The 27,479-nt window shown below is 41.7% G+C and overlaps 1 long non-coding RNA gene across 2 annotated transcripts; it reads left to right on the plus strand.

Moving 5' to 3' along the window:
* Window positions 1-41: 41 nt before the first annotated feature.
* On the plus strand, window positions 42-15,121 carry LOC130293690 (uncharacterized). Of its 2 annotated transcripts, none has more exons than XR_008848264.1 (3): window positions 42-161; window positions 3,009-3,218; window positions 14,846-15,121. It is a non-coding gene; the product is annotated as an uncharacterized LOC130293690 (long non-coding RNA). The 2 variants fall into 2 exon arrangements; XR_008848263.1 differs by lacking the exon at window positions 14,846-15,121 and adding an exon at window positions 7,231-8,341.
* The last annotated feature ends 12,358 nt before the right edge of the window (window positions 15,122-27,479 follow it).

Here is a 27,479-nt window from a genome sequence, read left to right on the forward strand (position 1 = left end):
AGTAATTTCTGAACGTGAACCTGCTTGAACAAAAGGCGTGCGAGGTGGCTGGAGACGAGTGTAGAGCGGGGTTTCTACAGTTGGGTTTTTATATTTCGGGGTGGTGTTAACCCATTCGCTAAGCGATACACTTTTGGGCCGGTTTCAGACGAGTGTAAAATGTATGCATTTGTTGTCTTCATACTAGTCCTGCTTTGTCTGCGTGACTACTGGAAACATCAAAGAGGCCGACGACCACCAAATACTGTCTCTTTTTTTTTTTTTTTTTGTCTGTCCTCCATGATGCAGTTTTTGTAGTGTTTTGTTCTCCCAATATAGGATCTATTTGCATCATGTACGGTATTCTGTGCATATTTGATGTCCAGGATTTTATGCTGCAGATTTCAATGTAAACTGGGGGGGATTAATCAAAACCTGTCCAGAGGAAAAGTCGCCCATAACAACCAATCAGATCACTTCTTTCATTTTCCAAAGGCCTTGTTTAAAACAACGGAGGCAATCTGGTTGCTATGGGCAAATTTTCCTCTAGGCAGGTTTTGATAAATCTCTCCCTAAATGACTCAACGCAGCTTCAAATCGTACACATAACATATGTGCAGGATACTGTACATGTCAATGGACCCTTAATGTGCATTCGTATAGGCCAGTATTTCCCAAACAGTGCCTCAAATTGTTGAAAACCTACAATAGCTAGAGGCACCCTAGTTGGGAGACACCCTAGTTGGCATAACTCCCAGCATGCCCCCCTCAGCTGAAGTGGCAGCTGATACGCCCCCTACGTTTATCTCTAAGGGATAGCCGAAGATAGAGCGTTTGGCTCTCTCCGGCTCTCCCATAGAGATACATTGAGGGGATATGTGATAAACACCTTAGGCTCCTTTCACACTAGTGATTTCTCTGTTATTGAAGTTCTGTCGCATGTTCCGTCACGATTTTCGGCAAAAACCTGCCGTTACAAAACCCCTGACGGCCGAGACTAAATCGCATTGCAACCTATGGGATTTTGTAACTGCCCGTTTGCACCCGTATATGCCCGTAATTCATTACGGACGTTCCGCCACGATGTCCCGTCACTGTATAACGTCCATAATGAATTATGGGCATATACGGGTGCAAACAGGCAGTTACAAAATCCCATAGGTTGCAATGCGATTTAGTCTCGGCCGTCAGGGGACGGAATATGCGACGGAACTTCAATAACGGAGAAATCACTAGTGTGAAAGGAGCCTCACCCCTAAAATATACATAATAGACTTGAAGGTGCAAACATATAGCAAGTAACAATGTAAGCACGTAATCACAAGTCAAACAGGATAGATAAGTGGTTAAAAGCAGGTAGATCCTCCACTTTAGGTAGCAAGGATGTTCTAGTAGGTAAACGGGTCCCTTCACATTGTTTCTCCCATTAAACAGGTGTCTCAAGTAGATAAGTGCCACCTGTAGGTTGTTACTCCCTGTAGGCAGTAGCAGCCCCCCTGTAGGTAGGTGTAGCTCCCTGTATATAGGTGCAGCACCCCCACATATAAAGCAGCAGGCCCCCCTTTAGGTACTATTAGTAGCAGCCCCCTTAATAGTAGCAGCAGCAGACCCATTTAGGCAGTAGTAGTAGCAGCAGCCCCCTTTAGGTAGTAGTAGCCATAGTAGCATCCGCCTTTAGGTAGTAGTAGCAGCTGTTCCCTTTAGGAAGTAGTAGAACAGTCCCTTTTAGGTAGTAAAATCAGCAGCCCCTTTTAGGTAGTAAAATCAGCAGCCCCCTTTAGTTTGTAGTAGTAATAGTAGCAGCCCCCTTTAGGTGGTGGTGGTGGTGGTGGTAGTAGTAGACCACCTAACTCGCCTATTAGTAGAGTAGTCTCTGGGTCAACCCACTGCTTTGCTCAGTTTTATAGATATTTGTGTGTGATATTTGTTCTAGGCTGGAACACTGCTGGCTGGGATTTGTAGTGCATGAACTGACCTCGGCAGACAGGAATTAGGAGGTTCCTGAGATCAGCCCACAGATTAATGCTGTGCTCAGCTTGCTGTGAAATTGTATAGATTAGGATCTGTGCTCATCTTGCTGTGGATTTGTGAAATTGGAGTTTTGGGAGTGTTTTAGGCTCTAAAGATTAAGAGGGACATTCATCATTGTTGCTTTGGTAAGCGAGTTCTATAGTCCTTTTTTTTTTTTTTTTTTTGCTTATATGTGACATATTTATCATACTATCACAGGGGGTTAATACATTTGGCTCACATAGGCAGAAAACAGTAAATAACTGGAATACTTTTCTTTTTTTTTTTTTTTGCTAAAAAAAATTGCATGTGTTTATTACTTTTTTTTTTTTAAAACCACTCCCCCCCCCCCCCCCTAAATGTACTAACCCATTTTTTGTGCGTTTTTTTTTCTTATTATTTCAGATCATATATGTAGAGGACTACTTCAGATTCGGATTTAGCCCCCAAAACAGCTAGCGCTTAATCCGTAATTATTACCCCGGTACCCACCACAACAGGGGTGCTGGGAAGAGCTGGTACCAACAGGCCTGGAGCATCAGAAATGGCGCTCCTGGGCCTAGACGGTAACAGGCTGGCATTATTTAGGCTGGGAAGGGCCAGTAACAATGGTCCTTGCCTACCCTGGTAGTGTCAAGCTGTTGCTGTTTAGTTGGTATGTGCCTGAAAATGAAAATAGGGGGGGAAAAAACACACATTTTAAAAAAAAAAATATTGAATTATTTGTAAAAAAAAAACAAAACGCATAGGATTCCCCACGGGGGCATAGCTAGGTCTCCAAAAGACCCGGGGCTAGAGCCCAGCCACACCCCTAACCACACCCTCAAACAATACATATATATCCCCTGTGGAGTTGGCTGCATTATCTGAAATGCCCAGTAGATGGCAGATGGAAACCACAAATTAACTAGTTTGCTGTTTATAAAGACTGGAGCTGTGATCACATGATAAGCAGCCATTTCATGAGAGATAATGCTGATTGGTGGAGACTTCTGTAACATGATTGTGACATCACACAGGTCCTGTGCCCTGAGGATTTGCTCAGACAACCACAAGCTTAGCCAGAGAAAAAGCTGTGAGAGACTGCACCACAGAGACAGCACCTAGCTGAGAGAACTTGCTTCACACAGGACAGAGACCTGCTGGCAGAGACAAACACGGAGTCCAGACATCTGGTTAATACAGTGAGAGGAGACTGCTGATGGACTGACCTAGTTAGTGGTTTGAGGGTAAGCCTAAAGCCTCTTCCCTGTTCCACTATAGGGCATCTGTCTCCTTACTCAAAGTAAAGACTCTAGGGTCCAGTGTGGATGTTACACACCGCAGGCTGCTTCAGTGACGCTGCGGAGCAGGACTTATAAGGGTCCCAACACTCCTATGTGCACCGACGGCCATTAGGGCGAAGATAAGGGGGTGGGTCGCAAATGTGCTAGTGGGTAGGTGAGGAAAATCCACATTGCAATCCTATCTGTGTTACACTATTGTATTATCCTATGTATGTTGTTCATTTGCTACTTACTATATAAAGTTAGTTCACATTACATCGTTACATAGTACGGTTGAAAAAAGACATACGTCCATCAAGTTCAACCAGGGAATTGAAGGGTAGGGGTGTGGCGCGATATTGGGGAAGGGGTGGGATTTTACATTTCTTCATATGGATTAATGTTATTTTGTTCCAGGAATGTATCTAACCCTGTTTTAACCCCTTAAGGACCAAAGACGCATCGGTACGTCCTTGGTCCTGCTCCCGTGATATAACGCGGGGTTACACGGTAACCCCGCATCATATCACGGCGGGCCCGGCGTCATAGTGAAGCCGGGACCCGCCGCTAATAACGCGCAGCGCCGATCGCGGCGCCGCGCGCTATTAACCCTTTAGCCGCGCGCTCAGAGCTGAACCACGCGGCTAAAAGTGAAAGTAAAAACTGACGGTTAGCTCAGTGGGCTGTTTGGGATAGCCGCGGCGAAATTGCGGCATCCCGAACAGCTTGCAGGACAGCCGGAGGGTCCCTACCTGCCTCCTCGCTGTCCGATCGCCAAATGACTGCTCAGTGTCTGAGATCCAGGCATGAGCAGTCAAGCGGCAGAATCATCGATCACTGGTTTCCTATGAGAAACCAGTGATCAATGTGAAAGATCAGTGTGTGCAGTGTTATAGGTCCCTATGGGAGCTATAACACTGCAAAAAAAAAGTGAAAAAAAAAGTGAATAAAGATCATTTAACCCCTCCCCTATTAAAAGTTTGAATCACCCCCCTTTTCCCATAAAAAAGAAAAAAAAAACACAGTGTAAATAATATAAACATATATGGTATCACCGCGTGCAGAAATGTCCGAATCATAAAAATATATCGTTAATTAAACCGCTCAGTCAATGGCGTACGCGGAAAAAAAATTCAATAAGTCCTATCAATGCAAAAATGGTACCGTTAAAAACTTCATCTGACGGCGCAAAAAAATGAGCCCTCATACCGCCCCATACGCGGAAAAATGAAAAAGTTATAGGGGTCAGAAGATGACAATTTTAAACGTATTAATTTTCCTGCATGTAGTTATGATTTTTTCCAGAAGTACGACAAAATCAAACCTATATAAGTAGGGTATCATTTTAATCGTATGGACCCACAGAATAAAGATAAGGTGTCATTTTTACCGTAAAATGTACTATGTAGAAACGGAAGCCCCCAAAAGTTACAAAACAGCGTTTTTTTTTTTCAATTTTGTCGCACAATGATTTTTTTTCTGTTTCATCGTAGATTTTTGGGCAAAATGACTGACGGAATTACAAAATAGAATTGGTGGCACAAAAAATAAGCAATCATATGGATTTTTAGGTGCAAAATTGAAAGAGTTATGATTTTTTAAAGGCAAGGAGCAAAAAACGAAAATGGAAAAAACCCCGGTCCTTAGGGGGTTAAAGCTGTTAATTTTTCCTGCTGTGACCATTCCTGAGGTAGACTGTTTCATAAGTTCACAGTTCTTATGGTAAAGAAGACGTGTCGCCCCTTGAGACTAAACCTTTTCTTCTCCAGACTGTGTCAGTCTCATTGTACCAACTTTGTTCCCAGTGGGACCCCACATCCCTACCCCTGATGCTCCACTGGCAGACATGTACCCTAGCTCACAGATAGTGGAGGCTAAGGATCCGCCTGTCGGGAGTAGTGAGGTAGCTAGGGTAAGGGACCCCAGAGACACTAGGGTGCGCTCCCAAAAACCTGCTATGTATATATATATATATATATATATATATATATATATATATATATAAAATACACATTGCATAGTGAAAGTATTCGGCCCCCTTGAACTTTTTGACCTTCTGCCACATTTCAGGCTCCAAACATAAAGATATAAAACTGTAATTGTGACACAATCATGAAGTAGAATGAAATTTATTGGATATTTCAAACTTTTTTAACAAATAAAAAAATGAAAAATTGGGCATGCAAAATTATTCAGCCCCTTTACTCTCAGTGCAGCAAACTCTCTCCAGAAGTTCAGTGAGGATCTCTGAATGATCCAATGTTGACCTAAATGACTAATGATGATAAATAGAATCCACCTGTGTGTAATCAAGACTCCGTTTAAATGCACCTGCACTGTGATAGTCTCAGAGGTCCGTTTGAAGCCAGAGAGCATCATGAAGAACAAGGAACACACCAGGCAGGTCCAAGATACTGTTGTGGAGAAGTTTAAAGCCGGATTTGGATACAAGAAGATTTCCCAAGCTTTAAACATCCCAAGGAGCATTGTGCAAGCGATAATATTGAAATGGAAGGCGTATCAGACAACTGCAAATCTACGAAGACCTGGCCGTCCCTCTAAACTTTTAGCTCATACAAGGAGAAGACTGATCAGAGATGTAGCCAAGAGGCCCATGATCACTCTGAATGAAATGCAGAGATCTACAGCTGAGGTGGGAGACTGTCCATAGGACAACAATCAGTCGTATACTGCACAAATCTGGCCTTTATGGAAGAGTGGGAAGAAGAAAGCCATTTCTTAAGATATCCATAAAAAGTGTCGTTTAAAGTTTGCCACAAGCCACCTGGGAGACACACCAAACATGTGGAAGAAGGCGCTCTGGTCAGATGAAACCAAAATCAAACTTTTTGGCAGCAATGCAAGACATTATGTTTGGTGTAAAAGCAACACAGCTCATCACCCTGAACACACCATCCCCACTGTCAAGCATGGTGGTGGCAGCATCATGGTTTGGGCCTGCTTTTCTTCAGCAGGGACAGGGAAGATGGTTAAAATTGATGGGAATATCGATGGAGCCAAATACAGGACCATTCTGGAAGAAACCCTGATGGAGTCTGCAAAAGACCTGAGACTGGGATGGAGATTTGTCTTCCAACAAGACAATGATCCAAAACTTAAAGCAAAATCTACAATGGAATGGTTCACAAATAAATATATCCAGGTGTTAGAATGGCCAAGTCAAAGTCCAGACCTTAATCCAATCGAGAATCTGTGGAAAGAACTGAAAACTGCTGTTCACAAACGCTCTCCATCCAACCTCACTGAGCTCCAGCTGTTTTGCAAGGAGGAATGGGAAAAATTTCAGTCTCTCGTTGTGCAAAACTGATAGAGACATACCCTAAGTGACTTACAGCTGCAATCACAGCAAAAGGTGGCGCTACAAAGTATTAACTTAAGGGGGCTGAATAATTTTGCACGCTCAATTTTTCTGTTTTTATTTGTTAAAAAAATTTGAAATATCCAATAAATTTCGTTCCACTTCATGATTGTGTCCCATTTGTTGTGGATTCTTCACAAAAAATTACAGTTTTATATCTTTATGTTTGAAGCCTGAAATGTGGCAAAAGGTCGAAAAGTTCAAGGCAGCCAAATACTTTCACTATGCACTGTGTATGTGTATATATATATATATATATATATATATATATATATATATATATAAACACACACATATATACAGGGTGGGCCATTTATATGGATACACCTTAATAAAATGGGAATGGTTGGTGATATTATCTTCCTGTTTGTGGCAGATTAGTATATGTGGGGGGGGGGGGGACTTTTCAAGATGGCTGGTGACCATGACGGCGATTTTGAAGTCGGCCATTTTGAATCCAACTTTTGTTTTTTCAATAGGAAGAGGGTCATATGACACATCAAACTTATTGGGAATTTTGCAAGAAAAACAATGATGTTGGTTTTAACGTATCTTTATTCTTTCATGAGTTATTTACAAGTTGCTCTTTGTTTACAGCCATTGACATATCGTCGAAGTTAACATGTGAGGAGCGGATAGAAATTGTGTTGATGTCTGGTGAACGCAGTAACCGGGTTATTGCAGCAGATTTCAATGTAAGACACTCTATGAGACCACCCATCTCCCATGCTACAGTTAGCAAACTGCTTGCTAAGTTTTGTGAAGCTGGTTCAATGTTGGATTTGCCAAAGTGTGGATGCATGAAATTTGTCACTAATGAAGAAACAACAGTGGCTGTCCTAGCTTCATTCAGCAAGAGCCCACAGCATAGCACTCGCTGCATGTCACTGGAGAGTGGCATTAGTCGAACATCCCTTCGGCGGATATTAGCTACTCACAAATGGCACCCTTACAAACTCCAGCCACTGCAGCATCTCAACGAGGTGACCCAGATCGGCGCACTGAATTTGCAGAATGGGCAAAACGAAAATTGGAACAGGACCCTCAGTTCACGCAGAAGATTTTGTTCAGTGATGAGCCAAACTTTTATGAGAATGGGGAAGTTAACAAACAAAACCACCGCTATTGGTCTGACACTAATCCACATTGGATAGATCCCTCCAAGACTGTTGGAACACAAAAATTGATGGTATGTTGTGGTATATGGGGTACAAAGGTATATGGGGTCATTCTCCATCAATGGAAACCTCAAGGCCACTGGATATGCGAAATTGCTACATGATGATGTGTTTCCCTCTTTATGCACTGAAGCTGGCATGTTCCCTGAGTTTTTTCAGCAAGATGGTGCACCACCACATTATGGGTGTCAGGTCCGAGCAATCCTAGATGAACAGTTTCCTGGAAAGTGGATTGGTCATCGTGGGCCAGTTGATTGGCCCCCAAGGTCTCCCGATCTGACCCCCTTAGACTTTTATCTTTGGGGTCATCTGAAGGCAATTGTCTATGCTGTGAAGATACGAGATGTGCAGCACCTGAAACTACGGATACTGGTAGCCTGTGCTAGCATTTCTCCTGCGGTGTTGCTATCAGTGTGTGAAGAGTGGGAGAAGAGGGTTGCATTGACAATCCAACACAATGGGTAGCACATTGAACACAGTTTATAAGTGGTCAGAAACTTGTAAATAACTCATGAAAGAATAAAGTTACGTTAAAACCAAGCACATCATTGTTTTTCTTGTGAAATTCCCATTAAGCTTGATGTGTCACATGACCCTCTTCCTATTGAAAAAACAAAAGTTGGATTCAAAATGGCCACCATGGTAACCACCCATCTTGAAAAGTTTCCCCCCTCACATATACTAATGTGCCACAAACAGGAAGTTAATATCACAACCATTCCCATTTTATTAACCTCTCAAGGACGTAGGGCGTACCTGTACGCCCTACGCCAGGTCCCGGTGTTTGAAACGGGGTCACACGCGATGTCCTGATCAGCTAGTATGCGAGCGGAGGTCCCCTTACCTGTCTCTGTGACATCTGATCTGGGTTTGATTGCTCCAAGCCTGAGCTACAGGCTTGAGCAATCGAGCCCCTATCTCACTGATCCATGCAAAGCTATGGCTTTGCAGGGATCAGCATAAGAGATCAGTGTGTGCAGTGTTATAGGTCCCCATGGGAGCCATAGCACTGTAAAAAAAAGTTAACAAAGGTCATTTAACCCCTTCCCTAATAAAAGTTTGAATCACCCCCCTTTTCCCATAAAAGAAAAAAACTGTAAATAAAAATTAAAATAAACATATGTGGTATCACCGCATGTGGAAATGTCCGAACTATAAAAATATATCGCACTTATATATCGCAAAATATTAATTAAATCGCACGGTCAATGGCGTACGCACAAAAAAAATCCCAAGTCCAAAATAGCGTATTTTTGGTCACTTTTTATGTAATGAAAAAATGAATAAAAAGCGATCAAAGAGTCCGATCAATAGAAAAATGGTACCAATAAAAACTTCAGAACACAACGCAAAAAATGAGTCCTCATACCGGCCCATACGCGGAAAAATGAAAAAGTTATAGGGGTTAGAAGATGAGAATTTTTAACATATATGTTAGGATTCGGCAGGCTGGATGTGGATCCTCTGTGTCAGCGAGGGATTGGCGTGGACCGTGTCGGTGGACCGGTTCTAGGTTGCTACTGGTATTCATCAGAGCCTGCCACAAAGCGGGATGGTCTTGCTGCGGCGGTAGCAACCAGGTCGTATCCACCGGCAACGGCTCAACCTCGCTGACTGCTGAGAAGGCTTGGGACAGAAGGACTAGACAGAGGCGAGGTCAGACGTAGCAGAAGGTCGGGGCAGGCGGCAAGGTTCGTAGTCAATGGAGATAGCAAGAGGTCAGGAACACTGGTAAGGCAAACACTGTAAAGGCTTTCTCTAGGCACAAGGACAACAAGATCCGGCAAGGAAGGGGAAGTGAGGTTATATGGACGTGGAGCAGGTGGAAGCTAATTAGACTGATTGGGCGAGGCACCAATCATTGGTGCACTGGCCCTTTAAATCTTAGAGAGCTGGCGCGCGCGCCCTAAGGAGCGGAGCCGCGCGTGCCAGGGCATAACAGCCGGGGACCGGGACAGGTGAGTAACTTGGGATGCGATTCGCGAGCGGGCGCGTCCCGCTATGCGAATCGCATCCCCGCCGGCAGTGTCAGTGCAGCGCTCCCGGTCAGTGGGTCTGACCGGGGCGCTGCAGAGAGAGGAACGCCGCGAGCGCTCCGGGGAGGAGCAGGGACCGGGAGCGCTGGGCGTAACAATATAAATTTTCTTGCATGTACGACAATATCCAACCTATATAAGTAGGGTATCATTTTAACCGTATGGACCTACAGAATAAAGATAAGGTGTTATTTTTACCGAAAAATGCACTGCGTAGAAACGGAAGCCCCAAAATTTACAAAATGAATTTTTTTCTTCAATTTTGTCACACAATTAATTATTTTTTCCAGTTTGCAGTGAATTTTTGGGTTAACTGACTGTCACTGTAAATTAGAATTGGTGGCACAAAAAATAAGCCATCATATGGAATTTTATGTGCAAAATTGAAAGCGTTATGATTGTTAGAAGGTGATGAGGAAAAAATGAAAATGCAAAAACGGAAAAAACCCTGCATCCTTAAGGGGTTAAGGTGTATCCATATAAATGGCCCACCATGTATAATATATATATATATATATATATATATACACACAGTGCTGAGGGAGGAGGCTCTACAGTATTGTGCACTGAAGAGACAGTACTGCAGGGTGGCATCACTAGAACTCAGCAGAATATTTAAAGAGCCTGTTCCTTATTGGCTTAGACCCTGCTATCCTCTATGTCTGTTGACCAGCATTCCCAGGCATGCAACTGCTGAGAGCTTCTTACTGTATGTGCGCCCTATCAGGGTTGTGGAAATACTTGCCCCTTATGATAATCCATTTGTCCTGGCCAATTTTTGTTTTTGCACTCTCGTTTTTTCCTCTTTGCCCTTTTATAGTCAAAATTATTTTATTTATCCATCTACAGACCCATATGAGGGCTTTTTTTTTCTTTCTTTTTTTTTTTTTTGCAGGACCCATTGTACTATGTAGATTTTTAGATTAGCATTTTCATTTTCTGACCCTTTAACTTTTTTTCATATACCAGGCTGTATGATGGCTGTTTTTTGCGCCATAATCCTGTTTGTATTGGTACAATTTTGGTATTGATCTGACTTTTTAATCGCTTTTTACTTTATTTTTTCTGGGATATGATGTTATAAAAAATGCAGTTCTGGGGTCTGAAAATTCTATAGCACTCCAGTGCTAAACCAGCTCTGGTTATCAGTGCAAAACAAATAAAGATTTCCAGCTGGCCAGATTCCTTAAAACAATAGGCTTATTCCATACAAAGAGAGACATGTTAAAAACTCTGCCGCATTTTTACTATAGTGATCTTAATCATAGATAAGCTTTTATGGAATAAGCTTTTAAAAAATTTGAAATAAAGCCTATTGTTTTAAGGAATCTTGCCAGCTGGAAAACCTTTATTTGTTTTGCAATTCTGTTTTTATTTATTTATTTTTTTACATTTTACATCATTTACCGTACGGGATATATAATGTTAGATTTTAATAATTCGGACAATTACACACACGGCGGTACCAAATATGTTTATTTGTATTATGTTCCATTTTTTTATATAGGAAAAGGTGGTGATTTGAACTTTTAATATGGAAGGGGTTAATGTGTGTCTTTTAAACGTTTTTTGTTTTTTTTTACACACTATTAATCCCCTTAGGGGACTTTTAGGAGGAATCATTAGATTCCTCATACAGATCAATGCAGTTCTATTGAACTCCATTGATCTGTGTGCTATGTGCTCCATTGATAAAGCCTGGTCCAGCCAGGCTCTATCAATGACAGAGCCACGCTCCATAGGGAAGCAGAGGTAAGCCCACCGGCTACCTCTACAGTGGTTCTGGCAGTGGGGATTCCTCATGCTCTCCAGAACAGCACCCTAGTAATCCGCATACACGGAGCGAACTCCACTCCATTATTGTGACAACCACGGCCGCCCGCAGTCTAGCAGCCTCCCTCTGAACACCTGACTAGTGATTTAGTGTCTTAGGCCACACTACAACCTGGGAAAACCTAACATATGCTGTTAAAAATAAACATTAGTGTGAAAATCAAAGAAAAATTGTGAAACCACCATGAAACACAGGTGCAGACTGTGAGGGAGATTTATCAATCACCTTGAAACCCTAATTCTTTTTTCCCACTGCAACCAATCACAGCTCAACTTTCATTTCTTAAAGAGCTCTTGTAAAGTGAAAGTTGAGCTGTGATTGGTTGCTGTGGGAAAAACCAGACAATTATGGTTTCAGGCTGATTGATAAATATTATGAACTACACTAACTTTTCCTGAGTACCATTTAACAAGTCAGTTGAGCGTGCAGCTGCTGAAGTAGTCACAGCTCCCTGGGCTGTAATCGTGCCTATTCAGGCTTTAATAATGCCTATCTAGGTATGATTGAGCAGCCCAGTCAGGGCCTAATGTCGGTGCTCACAGCTGGGTTGTCAACCATGTCCGGATAATCATTATTAGAGCCTAAATATGCGTGATTACAGCTCGGAGTGCCGTGACTTCAGCAAGCCGCATGTCTGTTGACTACTCAAGCCTCATACTCCGTGTGACATTTATAAATGTACATGTACAAACGTGCCAACAAACATCCAGGCATGGTAGGACACATGATATTAACCTCTTTTACATGTTGTCACTTGTTATACAGGGTCAAACTTAGTGACAGTTTCCATTTAACAGACACAGTAGAATCGGAAACATACTGAGAATGAAGAAACCTAGAGTCTGCAGCTCATTAAGTGATCACCAGACGTTGTTGTAGTTGGCAGGAGCCTCTGCAACTCAAGTAACCAGCAAAACAAATCCTGTTGAGAAAACAAGTTGCTGAGTTGCCCATAGCAACCAAGCAGATTGCGTCTCTCATTTTTGAAAAGGCCTGTGAAAATTGAAAGAAGTGGCTGCAGGCTGCCTCCTTAGGCACTGGCCCCCCCAGTTTCTACTCGTAAATACGGCCCTACATATCAGTGACTAAACAGGAATCAATATGGTTAAAATCCCATGCCCGCAACATCAACTTTAACCCCTTAAAGACTCAGCGTTTTTCCGTTTTTGCGTTTTCATTTTTTCCTTCTAAAAATCATAACGCTTTAAATTTTACACCAAAAAATCCATATTATGGCTTATTTTTTGTGCCACCAATTCCACTTTGTAGTGACATTAGTCATTTTACCAAAAAAATCCACGGAAAAACGGAAAAAAAATTCATTGTGCGACAAAATTGAAGAATACATGTCATTTTGTAACTTTTGGGGGCTTCCGTTTCTATGCAGTGCATTTTTCGGTAAAAATGACACCTTATCTTTATTCTGTTGGTCCATATGGTTAAAATGATACCCTACTTATATAGGTTTGATTTTGTCGTACTTCTGAAAAAAATCCTCATTTTCTGACCCCCTATAACTTTTTTAGTTTTCCGCGTATGGGCCAGTATGAGGGCTCATTTTTTACTCGCTTTTTATTCATTTTTTTCATGTTATAAAAAGTGACCAAAAATCTGCTATTTTGCACTTTGGAATTTTTTTTCCGCATACGCCATTGACCATGCGCTTTAATTAACGATATATTGTTATAGTTCGGACATTTACGCATGCGGTGATACCACATATGTTTATTTATTTTTTTTATGGGAAAAGGGGGTGATTCAAACTTTTATTAGGGAAGGGGTTAAATTACCTTTATTGACTTTTTTTTTTTTTTTTTTGCAGTGTTATAGCTCCCATAGGGGGCTATAACACTGCACACACTGATCTTATATCCTTATCCCTGCAAAGCCATAGCTTTGCATGGATCAGCGTTCTAGGGGCTCGATTGCTCAAGTCTGTAGCTCAGGCTTGGAGCAATCAAACCCCGATCGGACGTGACAGAGCAAGGTCACGTCCTAGCTGATCGGGACATCACAATTTTATCGCGATAGTACCGATCAGCCCGACTTAGCTGCCGGGAAGCTTTTACTTTAGTTTTGGACGCGGGGATCAACTTTGATCGCCGTATCTGAAGGGATAATAGCTCGCGGCACAACGATCTGTGCCGCGCGCTTTTAGCCCAGGGTCCTGGCTATCTTTTGCAGCTGGGGCCGACCCGGTATGTGAGTACTCACATGAAGATAAAAAAAAAAAGAGAAAAAATAAACATCTGTCTAAAATAATGTTTTATTTTCAGATAATATATTATCACTAAGTAGTGGTTAGGTTTTTTAAAATATGTCAGACATTTACTCTCTGTTTTGCAAAATGTAAAAAAGAAATAATACCTGGAATTGAAAGGCGAAAACATTTAAACAATTTTAAAAGTAAGATACCTTTTATTATTTTACTTCAATGGAGTAATTGGCAAACTTCTCTTTTTTTCCAATTAAGTTTTGTTTAGTATTCAAATCAGGTCTTATTATAATAATATAACACTTAGGAATAAATATGCAAGTAAGTAGTCCAGTACTTGAGGCTAGAATGGAAAATATTTCAACAGCTGTCATGTATTTACCTTTAATGCTTAAATAAGCTGGAAAAAACAACAACCATACACTACAGAAAACTAACATACTAAAAGTAATGTGTAAAGCTTCATTAAAATTGTCAGGCAGTTTTCTTGATAAAAATGCAATTATAAAGCTTAGCAAAGCTAACATTATCATATAACCTAAAGCAACATAAAATGCAATAGCAGAACCTTGATTACAGTGAAATGTCATTTTTGCAGATCTTTCACGTGTATCAAAATCCGGAAATGGTGGATTACACAAAAATCCCACAAAACAGATTACAATTTCCCCAAAAGAGCAAACACAAACTAAATATATTGATACTTGAGAACTCATCCATTTTCTTGATTTACTTCCAGGTTTTATAGCATTGAAAGCCGCAACTACAGTTACAGTTTTAGCTAAAACAGAAGAGATAGCAATTGTAAATACTATTGCAAAAGCTGCCTGTTGAATAATACAGGTTATTGTATCTGGACGACCAACAAATAGTAAAGCACAAAGAAAGGAAAATGTAAGAGAAATAAGTAGAATATAGCTTAATTCTCTGTTGTTTGCCTTTACTATAGGCGTATTTCTGTGCTTGAAAAAAATAGCAAGAACTCCTAAAGTAAGTAGAGAAAGTTGAATGGCAAAGAAACACAATGAAACTCCCAGAGGATCTTCATAAGCAAGAAAGTCTATGCTCCTGGAAATGCATGTGTCTCTCTTCTCATTAGACCATTCATGTTTTGAACATTTAATGCAGTTAGTCATATCTAGTAGGAAACAAAAAAAAGCATTTCAAATAATAAATCTTAGATTTGTTTTAAATAAGCAATAAAGTAAAACATTAGTATGAACTAGTAAACAGGTATCTAAAAAAGATCTCTCTCTCTCTTCTACCATAGAGATGACATTAAAGCCAGGAGTTCTGGATCCTGTTCTTCCTAATCAGTGAGGCATACACTGTGTGAATGAATGCCATCATGAGTAAAGGGAAAATCTCTTCTTATATTCACTAGGATGGGCTGTGGCAATGCATTAAATATGGTAAATATTCTTCCCACCATCCTTTGGAGACGTTCCCACAGCATTGGTGAGGATAGGAAGTTAGGAAGCTTCCCATGCCAACCCTGTAAGTAGCCCCCTGGGCGGGGAGCAATACTTATCTAGTCCCGTTTTCTCTGGCTGTTATTACACACCCTCAGTGTGACAGCCCAGGCATGGCCCACGTCATTGCTCTGCCCAGTGTTCTTAGGAAGCAGAGTGGTGATGAAGGCGGTCAATCATGCTGAGGGGGCGAGATTATAGCTGGAGAAGAAGGGACTAGGTAACTCTAGCTCCCTGCGGGCAGAAACGTCTCCCGAGGATGGCGAGGAAGAAGATTTTACCATATACACATTGCTTCATGTTATAGATGGTAAAATCTCATGACAGGATCCCTTTAATAGTGTTTGGAGATATGGACATAGGCACAACAGACTGGAGGGGATTCCATTAACTTCTATAGGAGAGTTTTCTTGGCATACTCTGTGACCTGTGCAGAGGTAATTGTGCAGACAGGAAAGGAGATGAGCTCTGTCCAGTTCTATTGTTAATGGTCTAATCGTGTCTGGGATAAGGAGGATAATGCTGAAAAGGGATCTCTACAGAACAGGAAGTATGAAACTATAAGATTTCAGAATTATTTAATAATATAGACAGTACAGAACCATATGCATTACTGTATTTTGGAACAGAGCATTAGTAAGCTGATACCTAATTAGCAATGTAGATATCCACACACTTGGTGAGGCTGGAGAAAAAAAAAGACACTTGCCTGGCGCTTGCTGGATCATAGGACGAAGTTGTAAGGATGCCAAACTTCCAGATGATTTCAAACAGCGTTCGTTTTTATTGTTCAAACTGTTGACAACGTGTTTCAAGGGGACCTGCACCCCTCTTCCTCAGGTCAGCTGTACTTTTCGTGGCGGAGGCAAGTGTAATGCCCCTATGCAAATTCCTAATTTAGGCCTCAAATGCGCTTGGCGCTCTCTCATTCCGGAGCCCTGTCATATTTTAAGGCAACAGTTATGGGCCACATATGGGGTATTTCCGTACTCGGGAGAAATTGCGTTACAAATTTTGGGGGGCTTTTTCTCCTTTTACCTCTTATGAAAAGGAAAAGTTTACAAAAAATTAAAATATTTTACACTAATTGCCCCATACTTAGTAATAGGGAAAAAAAGCCCCCCGAAATTTGTAACACAATTTCTTGAGTACAGAAATATGTGGACGTAAAGTGCTTTGCGGGTGCACAACCTGACTCAGGAGTGAGAGCGCACCATGTACATTTGAGGCCTATATTGGTGACTTGTACAGGGGTGGCTGATAGTTGCAGCAGTTCTGACATAAACAGTTCTGACAAAAAAAAACATTTTGGAAACTGCACCCTTCAAGGAACGTAACAAGTGTAGTAAGTAACAGGTGTTTGATGAATTTTTGTTAAAGTTGGACACGAAAATGAAAATTTTTATTTTTCACTAAAATGCTGGTGTTACCCCAAATTTTTTTTTTCGCAAGGGGTAATAGAAGAAAAAGCCCCCAAAATTTGTAACACCATTTTCTCTGAGTAAGAAAATACCCCATATATGCATGTAAAGTGCTCTGCGGGTGCACTACAATGCTCAGAAGAGAAGGAGAAAAATTAGATTTTTGGAGAGAGAATTTGGCTGGTATTGAAGGCCATTTGCATTTATATAGCCCACATGGTGTCATAACATGGACCTTCCCACAAGTTACCCCACTTTGGAAACTAAAACCCTCACGGAATGTAACAAGGCGTGCAGCGAGCATTTATACCCCACAGCTGTCTGACAGATTTTTGGAACAGTGGTCCGTGAAAATGAAAAATAAAATTTTTCATTTGCACAGCCCACTGATTCCCAAATAATGTGCCATGTGGGTAATTTTTTTGTTGTTCTGGCACAATGGGGGCTTCCTAAATGCGATCTACCCCCAAAAACCAATTCAGCAAAATTCGCTCTCCAAAAGACCATTGTCGCTCCTTCCCTTCTGAGCCCTCTACTACACCCAAAGAGCACTTTACATTCATATATGAGGTATTCTCTCACTCGAGAGAAAATGGTTTACAAATTTTGGAGGGCTTTTACTTCTTATAAAAAATTTTAAAAATGGGGCTACAAGAACATGTTAGTGTAAAAAATGTCGATTTTGAATTTTCTCCGCCACTTTGTTGCTATTCCTGTGAAACACTTAAAGGGTTAACAAACTTTCTGAATGTCATTTTGAATACTTTGAGGAGTGCAGTTTTCATAACTGGTTCCTGAAAAGTTCAGATTCTTAAAAAATTTGAAAATTGCTGCAAAACTTTGAAGCCCTCTAATGTCTTTAAAAAGTAAAAACATGTAAACTTTTGATTATTTGGCATGTCTTTTTTTTCTTGCAAGCAGACAACTTCAAAGTTCGAAAAATGCAAAATTTTCCAAATTGATGAAGAATTGAAGAAATGATGCATCGATGAAAATTTACCACTAACATAAAGTAGAATATGTCACGAAAGAACTGTCTCAGAATCAAATTCATAAGTAAATGCATCCCAGAGTTATTAATGCATAAATTGATAGAGGTCAGAGTTGCAAAAAATGTTCTGGTCCTTAACCCCTTAAGGCCATGCACCGTAAATGTACGGCGCTGCTAAGAAGTACTTAGCGCACAGCGCCGTACATTTACTGTGCAGCTTTCCTGGATCACCACGTCTCCGGACACGGAGATCGGAACGGGATGACTGCTGATATCTATTTTTGTGGCGGATTCAAATCCCCAATTTAGGCCTCAAGTGCACATGGTGCTCTCTCACTTCGGAGCCCTATCGTATTTCAAGGAGACAGTTTAGGGCCACATATGGGGTATCTCCGTACTCGGGAGAAATTGTGTTACAAATTTTGGGGGGACTTTTTCTCCTACCCCTTATGAAAAGGTAAAGTTGGGGTCTACACCAGCATGTTAGTGTAAAAAAAAAAAAAACTTTTAATTTTCACAAGCAGTGAAAGGAAAAAAAGACCCCACAAATTTGTAATGCAATTTCTCCTGAATACGGAAATACCCCATATGTGGGTGTAAAATGTTCTGCGGACGCCCAACAAGCCTCAGGAGTGAGAGCGCACTATGTACATTTGAGGTCTAAATTGGTGATTTGCACAGGGGTGGCTGATTTTACAGCGGTTCTGACATAAACACAAAACAATAAATACCCAGATGTGACCACATTTTGGAAACTTCACCCCTCACGGAATGTAACAAGGGGTATAGTGAGCCTTAACACCCCACAGGTGTTTGACAAATTTTCGTTAAAGTTGGATGTGAAAATGAAAAAAATATAATTTTTTTCACTAAAATGCTGGTGTTACCCTACATTTTTCATTTTCACAAGGGAGAATAAGAAAAAAGCCCCCCAAAATTTGTAACCCCATTTCTTGTGAGTATATAAATAACCCATATGTGGATGTAAAGTGCTCTGCGGGTGCACTACAATGCTCAGAAGAGAAGGAGCGACATTGGGCTTTTGGAGAGAGAATGTGTCCGAAATTGAAGGCCATGTGTGTTGTAAGGATTCCTCCTTAGGGATAGCTCCGGGATCGTCCTGGACACTGCCACGGGACACGTTTCCACTCAATAAACCCGCAGACAACGGTTATTCATGCAAGCCTGGCTTACTCTTCTCTTCACCTGTAGCTTCAGTTGTACCATTCTCTTTATTCATAGCTTTTGAGGTTGACTCTGGTTTAGCTTCTGCTTCAGAGGATTTCTCTGCCTCAGCATTACCTTCAGAATTTTTGGTCTGCTCAGGTTCAGAGGATTTCCCGCCTGACTTCTCATTAGTCTCCACTTCATAGGATTTTACACCAGGTTTCAGCTCAGTCCTAGCTTCAGAGGACGTCTTACAGGGCTTCACCTCAATCTTAGCATTAGAGGACTTTTTACCGGGCTTCTGGGAAAGCATCCCTGTATCCCGTAACTTCTGCCCCAGAAGCCTTTCTTGAGCCAATTCCACCATAGCTTGGTCTCTGCTCTCTTTTAGAACTTCCTGGTCCTCTTCCTTTTTCTCAAATTTTCGCTGCTTACACTGGAGCTTAGCGGACTTCAACCTCTCACTGTCAAGTAACTCTGTCAAGTCCCTGACAGTATCTTCCGAAGACAGCAATGGTTTCATCAACTGTTCATTGTCCGCCAGCACAGCCACCTGCTCGTAGAGTTGCGCTCCCAGCAAAACCAAGGCAGCTACGTGGGACCTTCTGCGTGTTTCATTCTGCGTTTCCGGGCTCTCTTTTAAGATCTTCATGTCATCTTCCAGCTTTATATATTTCAGCTGTTCACTCTTGAGCTTTGCAGAGATCATCTTCTCACTGTCCAGCAACTGTTTCTTGGTCTTCCCTAACTCATTGATAGATTTTCCCCTCTCACCAATCTGTTAAGATAGATCTGAGATCTCCTGTTGCAAATTCTTGTTTTCATGTTGCAGAGTCTCCACTCCCATCTTCATTTTATTCTTCTCTTTTTCAATTTTTTCCATGGCTACCAGCCTAGCCTTGTAATCACTCCGCCGAGCCTGATATGCACCATGTAGAAGACTCACTTCTTCTTCCTGAATTGACATCCGCTTGGCCAGACTCTGCACTTCACTCTCCTTGCTGGTCACAAGACCCTGGGAGCGGGACAGTTCATCCTGCAGAGCCACAAACTCACTTCTGTGGTGCTCCATTACTTTTTCCAGCTGAAGCCTCGCTTCTTGCTCTTTCTTAAAGTCAGCAAGTGATTTTTCCCTCTGTCAAGCGATGTACCTCTTTTTCTTTCTCCGTCAACTTCACAGAAACCATCTGCAGGGATTCTTCCAGATTCTGGATCTGCTCCACTTTTTTCCCAAGGCCAGCTCGTCTTTTGTGAGACCTTTTACTGACAGCGGTCTCCTCACTCTCTCTGTTAGACCTTGAGACATCCTCTGGTCCTCTGTCAGACACTCAGCCCAGCAATTCTCCATCTCTAGACGAAGTCTCCCCCTTTTTCGGGATTGCGGCCACTAGTGCCTCGTTATCATCAACAACAGGGGCCACCGACACCTGGCACAATTCCTCTCCCACCACTTTGGCAACTCTGGAGTCTCTTGCTAAACACTCCCGTCGGATCGGCAATCCCTTGGGGGTAAGTTAGTTGCCCCTAGCAACAGCTTCAATGGCTCTTGGCACCAGCGAGTCAGGGCGATTCCCGAACAGTTCCTCTGAACTGTCTCTCGGCTCCTTGGCAGACTTTTCTTTTGTCTTATCACAGTCTCTCCACGGCCTGGCAAAAACGACTAGGGCTCCTGGGTCTGCAACAATATCTGGTCCAGTGGTTCGACCTTCCTGGTTACAACCCCTCTCTGGTCCAGACGCCACATCTCCTTCACTTAGGACTCTATTTGTGACCATAAGCGCAGCCCCCAGCTCCACTGGTACTCTCTTCCGGAGTTTTGGTTTTTCCGCAGCCATCTCCATAGCTTCTATTCCAGTCACCTCTTTAACTTGACTCGTGGACTGTTCTTCAGCTCCACTAGTGGTCTGGCACACTCCCACCTGACATATACCTAGAGTCTACTGACACTCCCCGTCCTCATCCTCTGCTGAGTTACTGTCCCCAGCTATGTGGGGAAAACCAAGTGTTGTGAGCCTATCAGGTGTCCCTGCTCTAGTCACAATAGAAACCATCCTGTGCTTGAACTCCTCTGCTGGGCTCCTCCAACTTGCAATCTTGCAGGGGGTTGCTCCTAGTAACGGCTCCTCTCTGACTCGCCCATTGGTTGCCCTTGGCAACGGGTTGCCATTAGCAACGGCGTGCCCGCATCCTCCACCAAAATGTAAGGATTCCTCCTTGGGGATAGCTCCGGGATTGTCCTGGACACTGCCACGGGACACGTTTCCACTCAATAAACCCGCAGACAACAGTTATTCATGCAAACCTGGCACCTTGCCAGCTTTATTTAGACAGGTTGCAGGGGAAAAACAAACATAACACAGGAACAAAATAAAATCCTAGAACGTCTGGACACTGACTACACATATCAGCATGCCCTGACTGCTAACTGGTGAGCTACCCTCAGCCAGTTAAACATGTGACTCCTGCAACCTGTTACTCACAGTTCACACCACTTCTTGGACCACTCACAGATTCCAGCTGTGTGCTTCCTCCACAGGGTCAGAGTGTCTCCCCCTACAGCAACATGCTGTTTCCCAGGGAGAGCACAGATTAGACTGAGTCTCCATCTTATATACAACTCCCTTCCCTGCTGCCTCATTACTTAAGAAGCAGGTGAGATATTCTTCAGGGTGAGCAAAGGAAATATACCCTTTCCTTGCCACCTTGTCACAGTGTTTACAAAGCCCCCATAGTGCCAGAACAGTGGACCCATCCCACATGTGACCCCATTTTGGAAACTACACCCCTCATGTAATGTAATAAGGGGTACAGTGAGCATTTACACCCCACAGGTGTCTGACAGATTTTTGGAACAGTGGTCCGTGAAAATGAAAAATTTAATGTTTCATTTGCACAGCCCACTGTTCCAAAGATCTGTCAAATGCCAGTGGGGTGTAAATGTTCACTGCACCCCTTATTAAATTCTGTGAGGGGTGTAGTTTCCAAAGTGGGGTCATATGTGGGGGGGTCCACTGTTCTGGCACCCCGGGGGGCTTTGTAGAAGCACATGGCCCACCACTTCTATTCCAACCAAATTCTCTCACCAAATGCCCAATGTCGCTCCTTTTCTTCTGAGCATTGTAGTACGCCCGCAGAGCACTTTGCATCCACATATGGGGTATTTCCATATTCAGAAGAAATGGGGTGTTAAGGCTCATTGTACCCCTTGTTACGTTCCTTGAGGGGTGTAGTTTCCAAATTAGTATGCCATGTGTTTTTTTTCTCGCTGTTCTGGCACCATAGGGGCTTCCTAAATGCGACATGCCCCCCAAAAACCATTTCAGCAAAATTTGCTTTCCAAAAGCCAAATGTGACTTCTTCTCTTCTGAGCATTGTAGTGCACCAGAAGTGCACTTGAAGTCCACACATGGGATATTTCCATATTCAAAAGAGATGGGGTTACAAATTTTGGCGGGCATTTTCTCCTATAACCCCTTGCAAAAATGTAAAATTTGGGAGAAAATCAGCATTTTAGTGATAAAATGTACCCCTTTTTACATTCCTTGAGGGGTATAGTTTCCAAAATAGTATGCCATGTTGTTGTTGTTGTTTTTTTTTTGCTGATCTGGCACCATAGGGGCTTCCTAAATGTGACATGCCCCCCAAAAACCATTTCAGAAAAACTTACTCCCCAAAATCCCATTGTAGCTCCTTCCCTTCTGAGCCTTGTAGTGCGCCCACAAATCACTTGACATCCACCTATGAGGTATTTCCTTACTCGAGAGAAATTGCGTTACAAATTTTGGGCGTTTTTTTTCCTTTTACCCCTTGTAAAATTTCAAGAACTGGGTCTACAAGAACATGAGAGTGTAAAAAATGAAGATTTAGAATTTTCTCCTTCATTTTGCTGCTATTCCAATGAATCACCTAAAGGGTTAACACACTTTCCGAATGTAATTTTGAATACTTCGGGGGGGGGGGGGGGGTGCAGTTTTTATAATGGGGTCATTTATGGGGTATTTCTAAAATGAAGGCCCCTCAAATCCACTTCAAATCTGAACTGGTCCCTGAAAAATTCTGATTTTGAAAATTTTATGAAAAATTGGAAAATTGCTGCTGAACTTTGAAGCCCTCTGATGTCTTCCAAAAGTAAAAACATGTCAACTTTATGATGCAAATGTAAAGTAGACATATTTATGGACATTTATCAACGGGTTTAGTCAGGTTTTCTGTACTATAATTGTTGCAAAATTGTCGCAACTGCGACTACGCGATTTTTCGTGCGACATTTTGACTGGAAAGCGAGAAAAGCAAGTTTTCCAAAAATTAACTACGTAGTAATAATTAAAAAATGGACTATGGGTAGTCAGGTATTTATTAACTGTGAAAGTCGCAACTGCGCAAAGAAAAGTCGCAACAGGGTTTAAAACTGGCTAAATTTACTCCAGCTCAAACATGGAGCAGAAAAAGCTACTACCAAAGTAAAAAAGGAAAAATTGCTTACGTGAAAGAAAATTGTCACACATAAGCAAAAAAAAAAAAGTAAGGAAAAAATTACTAAAAAAAAGAATACATAAGCAAACATTGATAAATGTCCCTCATTGTATTTGTGAATCGATATATCATTTATTTGGGATGTCCATTTCAAAGTTAGAAAAATGCAAAATTTTTGAAATTTTTATGAAATTTTTAGATTTTTTACCAAGAAAGGATGCAAGTAACGACGAAAATTTACCACTGTGTTAAAGTAAAACAGTCTCGGAATCAGAATAATTGGTAAAAGCATCCCAAAGTTATTAATGCATAAAGTTATAGTGGTCAGAATTGCAAAAAAAGGACTGCGTCCTTAAGGTAAAAAGGGCTCAGTCCTTAAGGGGTTAAGGTAAAAATGGGCTTTATTTTTAAGGGGTGAAGAATAGGTATGAAAACTAAATAAATTAAATGCTCACTGCTGGTTCATGTATTACTTGTAGTACTCAGCCCCTTCCCTGTCTACACAGTCAGGATACAAACCCCTGCACAGTGGTGCTCAGTGTAACATAAAGAATACTTGAAAAAGTTCAAATAAAGAGTACATGATCCACAGGGGTGATGAAGGGGGAATTAAATTGGCACAAATGATGATTGGTGATTAAATGGCACCGGGGGTGAGGAAGTGGTGATGAAGGGGGGATTAAATGGCACAGGGGGTGATGAAAGGGGGATGAAATGGCACAGGGGGTGATTAGGATGGGGGATGAAATGGCACAGGGGGTGATTAGGGTGGGGGATGAAATGGCACAGGGGGTGATTAGGGTGGGGGATGAAATGGCACAGGGGGTGATTAGGATGGGGGATGAAATGGCACAGGGGGTGATTAGGGTGGGGGATAAAATGGCACAGGGGGTGATTAGGGTGGGGGATGAAATGGCACAGGGGGTGATGAAGGGGAAATTAAATCGCACAGGGGATGATAATGGGGGGGATGAAATGGCACGGGGTGATGAAGGGGAAATTAAATGGCACAGAGGGTGACGATGGGGGAATGAAATGGAACATAGGGTGATGAAGGGGGAATGAAATGGAACAGGGGGTGATGAAGGGGAAATAAGTTCTGCTTTAACATGCAAGATTTAGGTTGTAGTCAGTATTATTAAAGAGTACCTGTCATGAAACAAACTATCCTAAACTACCTTCCACTATGTTCCCTAACTTCACCTAACACCTACACTTTTTTTTTAGAGCTTTAAAAAGCTCTATTTCTTACCTCTCTTTTTGCTCACATAGTGTGACCTGCCAGCAGGAGGATGTGGGCATGCCCCAGCTGGTGCTATGTCACTGATGCCTGCTGGGAGACTGCTTCCGCCCTCAATCTCTGCTGCGCTCTGTGTCGGGAGTGCACAGAGATGCTTAGCCTATAGCACGGCAGGCTGCTCTGGGGTCTCCTCCTCCTTGTTTTGCACTGCACATGCTTTACAGGGAGGAGGAGTGTAGGAGCAAGAACCTGCCGTGCGAGCCACACTGCCTGCTGAGGACAATATGGTGAGTGGTATAATTTTACCCCAAAAAAATAAATAATAATAATTCCCCAGCCGGCCGGCCATGTCAGGAGCTGCTGCGGGCACAGCGCTCACTCCCACCTGTCTGATTGACAGGCAAGGAGCTGCGCTGTGCTTCTCATTGTCCTGGTTGCACTGACAGAGTTCAGACTCATGTCAGGCCAGCATGAGTCCGAACTCTATGGAAGACTTGCGGCCAGGACATGTAGGGAGACCCCTAGTGGTAATTTTTTTGAAATAAAAAAAAAAAAGGTGTAAATCTAATTTTTTTTTTTAAGATTATAAACAACATATCAAAATTTTTTGGATGGCAGGTACTCTTTAATGTCTCCGCCAGACTTACCTGTGTTATTGGTGATCTCACCTTCAGAACACAGAATGCAATCAAAGCAACATTTTTGCTGTGACTTTCTAAGTACCTTTCTGAATCCAGGAAGACAGCTTTCACTGCACACTGAACGAGGGACCTGAATAAAACATATTATTAAAATGACAATAAGAAAATTGCATACTTTTCAACCAATTAAACATCCTCCTTATTGTTTGTTCAGGGGACTTCTTTTGCAGCCTTTTATGTGGACAGTTTAGAAGTGCATTACTGTACTGTGCATGGTCCTATCATAATGCCCAGGCTGTTATGAGCCCTGGACATAAAGATACTGTTGAAGTATGAAACATAACTACCGAAAATATATATGAAAAAAGAAAGAAATACCTAAATACTTTTGTCATGCCTATATGCACTTGAGTTTGTGTTAGAATTGCCCATAAAAGTTTCACGTTGGAAGGAACATACAGTCATGGCCGTAAATACTGGCACCATTTAAGTTTTTCTAGAAAAGGAAGTATTTCTCACAGAAAAGGATTGCAGTAAGACATGTTTTGCTATACATTTTTATTCCCTTTGTGTGTATTGGAACTAAACCAAAAAAGGGAGGAAAAAAAGCAAATTGGACATAATGTCACACCAAACTCCAAAAATGGGCTGGACAAAATTGATGGCACCCTTTCAAAATTGTGGAAAAATAAGATTGTTTCAAGCATGTGATGCTCCTTTTTTTTATTTTTTTAAATTTATTTATAAATCTTTTATTTGTTTGCTTCATAAAAAAGAATCAACATCACACAAATTTCAAGTTACAAAAAACAAACTATTTTTCTATATCTCCCCCCCTTCCGTTACCCTACCCTCCTCCCCCACCCTTTCCACCCCCCACGACAGGGAAAAAAAATTTTTTCCATCTCTAACTGCTTCAATTGCTATTAATTGATGAGTTGACTCCCAGGCTCCCCAGATTTTTTCCCCCTTATTTTCTCATAAATTTTTAATCTATCAATTTCTATACACCATTCCGAAATACTCAGTGCATTGGCCGATATCCATTTCCTCATAATTATTAATCTCCCCAATATAAGTATATTTCAGATAAGCTTCTTCCTCAACTTGGGCAGCCTGGGAATCATACCGAATAAAAAAAACTCTGGAGTGAACTCCAACCTAATCCGCAATCTTCCCCTTATCTGATTTTGGATACAACCCCAGAAGTTTCTTATTATCGGACATCCCCGTGTCATATCTAACAAATCCTCTTCTCTCCGACATTTTGGACAATCTGACTGGGCATGAATTTTCCATTTGAAAAGCTGCTTTGGTGTGTAATATAGTCTATGAAATAGCATAAATTGAGATAACCTTAATTTTTCATTATCTGACATCTCAATTAAACTTCCAATCATGCCCCTCCATTTAGTCTCATCTAGTTCTGGAATGCCTTTCTCCCACTCTGATCTGCACTTTAATACTGTTCTCTCCGATTTCCCTTGTAATAAGATTTTATACTGTGCTGACACCCCTAATTTGTTTCCTGTTGCTATTAAATCAATCAACATGTGCTCCTGGACCTGGAGCAAATTCCTTTTGTTTGTTTATTTTACTGCATGTTCTATCTGAGACAACCAAAATCTATGTTTGTCCTCCAGCCCATATTCATTCCGCAGCTCCTCCCTTGCCCTTAGTGCACCACTGGGCTTTTTCATTGACAATCTATCTGAATTTATGTCTAGAATACAATTGAAATCCCCACAAATATATACTTCACAGTGATCCCTATCCCTCAGAAATGCAACCAGTGAGCAAATGTATATGAAACCCATCACCACTCGGCTACCCTCCAAAATACCCTCTAAAAATATATATTTACCATTGCTATCTATTTCCTGAGATTGTACTTCCAAACTAATACCAGCATGGACGAGAACCGAGATTCCTGAGGAAAAACATGAACCAAATGAATGAAACCCTTGCACGGCCCAATTTTTGTTGACTAAGGCTACCGTTTCTACTGTTAGATGCGTTTCAATAAGACAAACAATTGCTGGCAAATGCCTGTTTATACTATCAAAAATAGCACACCTTTTATTTTTTCCTTCAGGCCCCAAATATTCCAACTCACTATGTTAACCACCATTTATGGAATAGAAAGAAAAAGAAGAAAAAAAATGTTTTTTTCCTTTT

Source organism: Hyla sarda, chromosome 10 (genome assembly GCF_029499605.1).
Source record: "Hyla sarda isolate aHylSar1 chromosome 10, aHylSar1.hap1, whole genome shotgun sequence".
In the NCBI taxonomy this organism is placed as follows: Eukaryota; Metazoa; Chordata; class Amphibia; order Anura; family Hylidae; genus Hyla; species Hyla sarda.